Here is a 10,090-nt window from a genome sequence, read left to right on the forward strand (position 1 = left end):
AGGCAGCTGATTGGGCAGATAGCTGGTCAACTGATCAAAAAATAGGCACATGCATTTTACTATGGCACAGTAATATAGTATTAATTTTACTATAGTTACTAATAGTTTTACTGTTGATTTCCTCTTTTCCTGATCATTTGGAATGAACAACAACATGTAAATAAGTTCAAAAATCAATTCAATATCTACTATTTCCTGAATATTACTGATGAACTGATCAGAAAGTAGGCTACTGTTCACATGCGTTTTACTACTATAAAGTATAGTAATATAGTAATAATTTAGTACTTTCTCCTGTTTTATAGTTGGTTTCCTCTTTCCTGATCATTTGGAATAAGGATCAAAGAGTAAAAAAAACATGCAAATAAGTCAAACATCAATTCAATTTCTACTATTTCCTGAATATTATGAAATTCAAGTTGTCCGCCCCTGATGACGTCATAATTTGCAAATTAGATGAGTATATTTACACCCCCATCACTGAAAAAAAGGATTCTTGAGGGTTAGTAAATATTACCCATGCAAATCAGTTAAATTTGACTTACATATATTAGGTAGCAAAGTAAACTATATGCAAACTTACTGAATCTACTCAATAAAACTGAGGCAACAATTTCCATTGAATTAGATTGAGTAGATTTTATTCTACGTTTTTAAGTAAAGAGTACCTTCATTTATCAGATATGAGTCATGACACACTGAAAGAAATGAGATAAAGTCTACCTAATATTTCTCAATATTAATTACTTATATAAATTGAGTAATATTAGTTTATATAATTGTCAACTGTTCATCTACTTTTTATGAATGATAAATATTGAATGATTAAACACTAAATATGACTTATGCAGAGAAGCTTGAATTACCTAAAAATGGTGAGAAACAGATGTTTTCTTTTTGAATGTATATAGTAAAGTGTAATTTATTTCTGTGATGCAAGTATGAATTTTCAACATCATTACTCCAGTCTTCAGTGTCTTGAGCAACAAAATTGTCACTTGGATCATGTGACACTGATTTTTGGCGTAATGATGTTGAAAATTCAGTTTACAATAAAGTACGGTTTACAATATATTCATATAATGAGAGAAATGAAAAAGTCTAAACCCTTTGAATGGTAGTGTAAATTATAGTTATGATTGCTTGTTCCTCCCACTTAAATGATACTATTGCATAGGTAGTTTGTTCCATAGAGAGCTTTCCAGTTCTTCAAATTATGATGACAAATTTACTAAGGGACCTAGAAAAAACCTGATGGCTATTAAACCAGATAATTCCAAAAGAAGATAAATCACAAGCTCTGGACTTTTGGTAGTATCCAGGATTTCAGAGTCCATTAAAGGAGCCAGAGCTTTTTCAGATTTAGTTAAGCATTCCCATAACACATCTTGTAACCTTGTTCTTCATAAATGAAATAGTAAAAAGTGAACATGCTCATCTTTTGCTTAAAATAATATTATGAACAGCAGCAGTGCTAATCTTTCTCCTTTTGCTTTCCTGTTTCAATCTGTCAGGGTTTACACTTTAAGATTACGGCAGCTCCAGATTGGATATAGCATCACTTGTGAAGACTTCAGATGATGGCAACTATAGATGGACATACAAAACTTCCAAATATGTAGTAGCTGATAGCCTCATGGGCAGTGCTCCGACACATGGCGTGGTTGTGCTCTGGGCGACCCGAGTTCGATTCGGCTCGTGGTACTTTCCTGACCCCACCCCCTTCTCTCTCCCACTTCGCTTCCTGTCCTCTCTCATAATATACTGTACAAATAAAGGCAAAAAACCTGCCAAATATTGTAATCACTGCCTGATTACACTGCCTATGAAAGTGTAAGTTTGCTGATTGTCAATCCACTTTGTATTGTTACAATAATGGCCGTATATGTAAATGGTCAATGTTTACCCTTATTTTTTTAGTTACTTACTGAGATATTCCCATTTACTTGTCCACCAAAAAATTGCTGGATATGGGTTGAAAATCTGCAAACTTAACCTCTAATAATATTGCCTGTTTAACTGAACATTACTTTAAACACATGACCTTGTATTGTCTTAGAGCTATTGTGATATGAACGTCACTTTGTTGTTTCTCAGTGAGTCACAGCCACCTCTGGCTGATTAAAGGATATATTTTTTTATTGTAACATTGAAACATGCATTTTTAAGCTGCTTTGAAATTATATGCATTGTTAAGCTCTATACCCTTAGAACAGCTATCCTGGGTTTTACTGTAACACTGCAACCATGTAATCATATATATATATTTTTTTCAAATCAAGGTTTTAAAAATGGTTCTGATGATTTTGAAACCATGGTGAAAGTCTGTGTAGGTTTTCTATATGTTGTAGTAATGTCATAGTTATTGTGGTTTTGCTACAACAATCAATCATTGTAGTAGATTTTGTATGGTCTTACTGCAAATGCTGTAAAAAACATCTTCCACAACTTCCACATGGGTACACATACTATATTTGTGTGTTGGTCTGATAAATGTAATGCATTTGTGTATTTAATCTGTTAAAATATAAAATTTTCAGTTGTTATTGAACAGTGTTTTTTGTGTTGAATGACATTTTGGTTAGCGTGATTTAACGATTATAAACCGCGGACCGACCGTGGGCCGCCAGCAAACATGAATGATAAACCAGTGGCTTAGCAGCGGACCACCGGCGGAAATATGGTGGCTGCCACCGGTGGACCGCTGGAAAAACGATGAGCAAAAAGCCGGTGTCCCGCAGGTGGTTCCCGCCGGTGGACTGACAACTTTGCCACCGGTGGCCCGCCAGCCTTATGTTAGCTGGGAAGTTTATATTAATAATACTTTAATTAAATAAAAAGTGCGTGCATGTGTGTGCATATACATGTTTGTATGCCGTGTTTTTTTCATAGCAAAACAAACGTACGTCTCTGTAGACAGTTTTTACAATCTGCATGACTCGATGCCAAAACTTGCTTTTTATAACCATCCTATGTCAAACGTAGATAAAAATAATTGTTTGGGACTCCCCCTCGCTTTGTTTTCTTTGTACGAAACTTTTAGGTAAGTCATAAACGTTTGTGGAAATCGTATCTTAGATATTTGGTGGCGCTTTCGGGATTTAGGACCCAGGGGAAGCATCAGGACTCCAACCGCTGCAGCGCCACTCAGTTAAAGGCACCGGAATTCAAATGACGAGTGTGTTCATTTTATGTCGTTACATTTATTACCTTTATCATACGTTTAAAGCAAATAGCAGAAAATACATTATTTTGGCGTTCATTGACCACAAAACAGGAGGGGGCTTGCCTCAGTGGCCTTTTCGTTTTCGAGACTTGCAGCAATGGCCTTCATTGACAAGCTTACAATATATTTATCTATCTTTTAGAGATTATATGCTAAGGAAATCTTCAGAAGTGGGAGCCTGAAGCCTTAACTGACAAATTTGCAGGTAAGAGATTAATGTCTGAAACTTCCTGTTAGTACAGTCGTGTGAAAAAGGACCAACAATGTTTCATTTTTTATATTTAAACAAATACGTAATGAAAAGTGTACATAATAATAAATTAATATAATCTATCATATGACACATGAAATGAACACCGTGTACTAATTTTTACAATTAAAGTCAATAGGAAAAGTGTGACCCCTACAGGTCATCAGGCTAAGATGTAAAGACCTATGAATTTATGGTATCAACATGTGCTTGTACTTTTTTCCACATGACTGTACATCATTTTTGACAATGCCGTTTTAATGATGAATAATTATCGTAATAATAAAAATAATAATGTGTATGTGTGTATATGTACAAAAGAGAATATCTGTTTATAGGTTGGAACAAACATCATTCAGTATCAGGAGCAATGGAAGACTTTCATGTTCTGCAGCTTGGGGATAAAACCGGTTCCTCTTAAGTCTTCGTTATTGACTTGACACGTCTTCACCACAAAATTTCAAATGCTATTAGATTATTAATGATAATCATAAAACTATAATTTACCTTATTAGTAAGTTTATTTATTTTTATTTAGCCTTGTTGTGCAAGCTCTGTCGAGCTTGTGCAGAGGCAGCAGCTTTTCCCAGAGGGGAACTGGAATCCCCTGGTTGGGCCTGGGTTCTCCTGAGGCTTTTTTTCTTGATTAGAGTTTTGGGTTCCTCGACATCGTTTGCATACAGTTTTTTTTTTGCACTATTTGCCTGGCCGGGGGGGCTGCTTTAGAATTAGAATTAAAGTTTTACTTAATAAAAATTGCATATAGGAATTTATAGTCTGTTATATTTGACCTGTGCTTCTCTCTCCTTTATCTTAAACATGTGCTCTCACTGTGTGTGCAAGTCTGTGTGTCTGTGTGTGTGTGTACTTGTCTGTGTACGTGTGTGTGTGTGTGTGTGTGTGTGTGTGTGTGTGTGTGTGTGTGTGTGTGTGTGTGTGTGTGTGTGTGTGTGTGTGTGTGTGGTGTGTGTGTGTGTGTGCGCGTGGTTGTGTGGTGACTTGTGTGTGTGTGTGCGCATCCGTGTGTGTGTATGTGTCTATGTCTATGTGTGTTAGTACGTGTGCATATTGTGTGTGTGGAGTGTTTTGTATGTGGGTATGTCTGTCTTCTGTGTTTTCACCTTTTTCTTGTTTTTACAGGTACAACTTTAATTGTTTTGCTTATAGTCAATATGTCTCATGTACAGCTGCTTTGTAACAATGAAAATTGTAAAAAGCGCTATATAAATAAAGTTGAGTTGAGTTGAGTATAAGCTAGACTAGCCTCTGTTCTGTTTATTTATTTGATTCTTGTAAATTGATACTTAACTGCTAGTAACATTATGATCAAAGGAAGTACATTAATAAAACAACTGCAACCAATCTTATTGTATTGTAAATAAAGAATTCTGTTGTCTCCCACTCAACATGGTTTACAACAGAACCTGGACCTGCTAGAACAATACTGTCAGACCTGGGCCCTGACAGGTAACCTCAGTAAAACTAAAATGATCAACTATCAAAACACACATTTACATTAAGCACAAACCCCATAACACACACATCACACTACAATTACCTGGGTTTAAAAATCACATCCACAGGAAACTTTAATCCCGCAGTGAATGAACTGAGAGATAAAGATTGCAAGGCCTTCTATGCCATCAAATGGCAATGTCCTATAGAAATCCCAATTAGAATTTGGCTGAAAATATTACAATCAGTAATTGAACTGATTGCTCTCTATGCCAGCGAAGTGTGTGGTCCACTGACAAATCCAAATCAAGATTTTACTAAATGGGAAAAACATCCAATTGAGAGCCTGCATACAGAACTCTGTTAAAATATCTTACAAATGCACCGGCACACAACAAACAATGCATGCAGGGCAGAATTAGGCAAATATCCACTGATCATAAAGATAGAAAAAAGGGCAATCAAATTCTGGAAACATCTCAAACACAGTGACCCTCACTCATATCGTTCTAAAGCCCTGAAACACCACGAGATGAGCAAAGAAATGAATCCTCTCTGTCAGCTGGTCCAGAGATTCAGTCCTGATGTTTCAGTCCTAACATCTACTGATGCTCAAAACCCAACAATACTGACAAAATCACACTCAACACAATTACAACACAAATGAAACAAAACTATATCACTCATTGAGAAACCCAAACAAAACAACAAAGTAAAATGCAATATTATTTGGCCCTTAAAAGAGAATACAGTATCGCAGACTATCTGTACACAGTGACAGTTAAAAAAACTAAGAGCCACGTTGACAAGATACAGACTCAGTGGACATAAACTCACTATAGAGACGGGCAGACACAGACAAACATTGCTACTACAGGACCAGAGACCAGTGTCCACACTGTGATCTCAACAACATTGAGATGGAACTCCACTTCCTAACAGAATGCACAAAATACATGGATATACGGACAATGTTTTATGGAAAAATCAAGTCCATACACCAGAAGTTTGAAAGTCTGTCAAACGATGAGAAACTGGCATATCTGTTAGGAGAACACATGGACTGCTGTGTGTTAGCTGCACGATATGTGTCTGCCTGTCACAACACAAGAGAAAACAATCAATCTGCCCTGACCTGATGTTTCCAATATATGTTCATAACATTATATTATTATATCTCTTTATTCGGGTACTTACATGTATATTTTGATTTTGAAAATCTTTGTTTAAACTATACTCTATTTCTGTTATTATATATTTACATATATTATAAACCACTTTAAGTTGCACTACATACATAAACACTTTATTATTTTATAATTATCTTTCTTTTATTCTACATATTTGCACTATTTGTACGCAGCCCCGCTGCAAATGCTTTGGCAATACGAATGTACATTTTGTCATGCCAATAAAGCACCCTTAAATTGAAAATTTAAATTGAGATAGAGAGAAAGAGATTTGATTTTACATAGCTCTTTATTACAAATGGCCAAAGAAACAAATTCACAAAAAATAAATCACATGGGGTGTCGATTTTATTGTTTAAAAACTTCTTATAAAAAACCACAACACAAGCTTTGTACAAAAAAATTTCCAGTAACTGAAAAGAAATCCAAACACAAAGATTTGCCAGCTTTTAAAAAACATCCCATACAATCATCTAGTTTGGGAGATAAAAACATATTTGGAAAAGAGTCCTCAACATTAGGAGCCTTTACTCCTCTACAAAAATCTGCTAATGCTTGCCTCTCTTCAGTTAATAAAGCAGACCTCCACTTTGTCAGTATTTGAACAACTTTACGGGTCGAACATATTCCGAGATGAGAAGCACCTTGCTCAGTGTTCATAAAATTAGGTCCAGCCACCTTTAGCAAATGACTTAAAGTAATGGTCTTAGATTTGCAAAGCAGATTATTCAGTCCAGGAAAAGTGTGGTCACCAACAGAAATGTCCAAACGGGCTCCATGTATTATAGGTTCGTTTAACAACCAGAAGAGAGAGTTCATAGATGGTGCCCTTTGATGATTAAAAAGACTCCAGACTCTAAAAAGGTTGTGATAAAAAATTGGTACGTTGGCAAAGTCCAATTTTAGGGGGTCCATCAAAAAGAGAGCTTTGTCCAACTGAAGACCTCCCATCCTCCGTAAAATAGCACATGCAGTAGCTGTCATGACAGAACCACAGAGACCCAAGTGCAGGGGGAAAAACAGAGTCTTTATTAGTCACTGACGAAGGCAGAGAAATATACAGGTACAGGTCGCGAGCGTTTCCCTTCGGAGAAGCAGAGAGACAGCACGGAGAGTCGAGGATGGGCTGCCGGTGCTGAGAGATGGGCGGTAGCGCCTGGTGGCCTCACTCGACTCGGAGTCCGCGTTGACTGAGGGGTGAAAAGCTGCGCCTGGAGAAGTAGTTGGTGAGTTCTCCCAAGAAGACAACTTACTGCGATGACCACTGACCGGAGCGCTGATGCTAGCTGCTGGAGGAGACAGAGCAGAAGGAGAAGCGAGGAGAGCAAGGAAGCTAAGCATATATTCCAAGAAGCAAGACAAGACTAGACTATGGTGGAGTCTCTCAGGTGAGAAAACACTAAACAAGAAATAACTTCAACAGGAGAGCCGCAGCATCCCCTGGGGCAGTCTGGGCAGAAAAACTACAACAAACAGACACTGGACAACAAACACAGAGGGAATTATAAAGAGAACATAACGAGGAGATCATAATCAGGTGTGGAGTAATTAAGGAAACGATGATGTCTAATGAGTGAAGTGCCAACAGGCGTGTGAACACGGAGTGGAAAAACACCAGTGCAGGGGAAGTCATATGGAAACACGAGGGTGGGGCGAATGACGCAGACACAAGCACGAGGCCAGCCGAAGCTCGGTGACAGCCATGTGCTCGACAAAAAACAAAACAAACCCCCTGCCAGATGATGACCCGACCCAACCAGACCGTAACAGTAGCGTTCCAGCTGAAATCAGTCGGTCCCAACAGAATTCTTTGTATGAATTGCAGCCGAAAAGCCGCTGTTCTGCTTTACAGGTTTACTAGCCCCTGTCCTGCTTCTTCTTTTGACAAAAACAAAACACTCTGAGTGGCCCAGTGTAATTTATCCCCCAAAAAATCGACCAATAAAGCTTGAACTTCTGTTAACAATTTTGGAGGTGGATCAATACAGGCTAGTTTATGCCAGAGAGATGAAGCAGCTACATTATTAATAATTAAAATACGCACCCTATAAGACATATTTGGGGCTAACCACTTCCATTTAGCTAAACAATCTTTAAGTTTTTCAACAACTCTATCCCAGTTTTTTGTACCGTGATCTCATTTCCTAAAAAAATAAGATAAATATTTATTATCCTAAATATATCCTAAATATTTAAAACCTTCTGTATTCCAACATAAACCTTCAGGAAATCTTAACTTCCCACTCACCCACTTTTCACACACTAAAGCTCCACTTTTGTTCCAATTCACTTTAGCGGCGGATAAGACTTTAAAATCCTCAATTAATTTTAATAAAATCTCTATATCGCTTTGATTATTGACCATTACAATCACGTCATCAGCATAATCTGATAAATGGACGTTATGGACGTTTTGTGCACCATTACATTTTTTTCTTATCTGCTGCAATAGAGGTTCTATTGCTATCGAATAGAGCATTCCAGACAAAGAACACCCTTGTCTGACACCTCTACCAGCTTTGAAAGGAGTGCATAAGCCACCGTTCACTTTCAGCAGACTCTCAACATCAGTTTACAGCACTTTGATCTTACTCACAAACTCTTGGCAAAAGCCAAATGCTTCTAGAGTTTCCCACAGGTAATTATGTTCAACCTGATCAAATGCTTTCTCTTGATCTAGAGAAATCAGAGCACAATCCAAATTAAATAACTTGGAAACATCAATAAAATCTTGCAATAAAGAAATATGATCAAAAATAGACCTACCAAGTATGCAATAGCTCTGGTCCGGGTGAATGACTTGTTCCATTACCTCTGTTAGTCTGTTTGCCAATGTTTTGGAGAGCAGCTTGTAGTCTGTACACAGAAGGGACACAGGGCGCCAGTTTTTGATGTCAGTCAAGTCTCATTTTTTGGGAGGAGTGTAAGAATTGCTCTACGGCAGCCGCCCTTCGGCAAATCTTTCAATAAGCAATGCGAGCAGATCCTCCCCCAACACTGACCAGAACGACTTATAAAAGTCTACTGGGAGACCATCGATGCCTGGAGCCTTCCCCGACTCCATACCATTCAGGGCATTGTGCAACTCATACAGGCTCAAAGCCTTGCATAGTTTCTTAGATTTTTTCCAAAATAAAAGAAAAATTTAGTTGGAGCATCCATTTGGTCAATATTTTGAAAACGGGACCGAACCAAAGCTCCTTGCGCCTTACCCCCACAAGGTCACCAAGTTGAGTCTTTTTCAATGACAGAGCTTTCAAACAACCATTCTCCCCAGTTAATTCAACTAACTCCTGAAGCTTTACTATTGTTTCCTCCAAGGTTTTCATATCTCTTGACATATGTATAGTGATATTTTGAGTGTGCTGTTGACAAAGCTGCTTAATTTGTACTTTTCAAAAATCCCACCACTGTCTCAAAGATTGGAAAGAATTCTTTGTGGCTTTAAATGTTTTCCAAAAAAATTAAAAGTGTCTTCAAAATTCTTATCACACAACAGGGAGGTATTAAAATGCTAATAGGCACTCTTTGGTTTGATGGAATTCAAAACAAAAGAACAACACACCATACTGTGATCAGAGAAAACTACAGGAACAATAAAACACTTACTAAAAATACCACATTGATGTTTAAAAGTATAAAACCTGTCTAATCTTTCTAAATACAAAACATTGTCATGAGCATGAGACCAGGTATATTGCCTTTGATTGCCATTAAATGCCTCCATATACCACTCAGTTCATGTGTTTTAATAACTTGGATAAGTCTCTTACGGGAGGGTTCATGGGGCTCATATTATTTTATCCAGATTTTGTTCTGTACAATTAAAGTCTCCTCCTAGAAATAAAAACTCTTCACTACTACAATTTTGCAAAATTTAATTAAGGTTATTCAAAAACAACATTCTTTCAGCTCCTGAAGTATGAACATAGACAAAGACACGATTTTAAATTAAAACTTTAACCATTG

This window comes from Triplophysa rosa, linkage group LG7 (assembly GCF_024868665.1).
Source record: "Triplophysa rosa linkage group LG7, Trosa_1v2, whole genome shotgun sequence".
Taxonomy (NCBI): Eukaryota; Metazoa; Chordata; class Actinopteri; order Cypriniformes; family Nemacheilidae; genus Triplophysa; species Triplophysa rosa.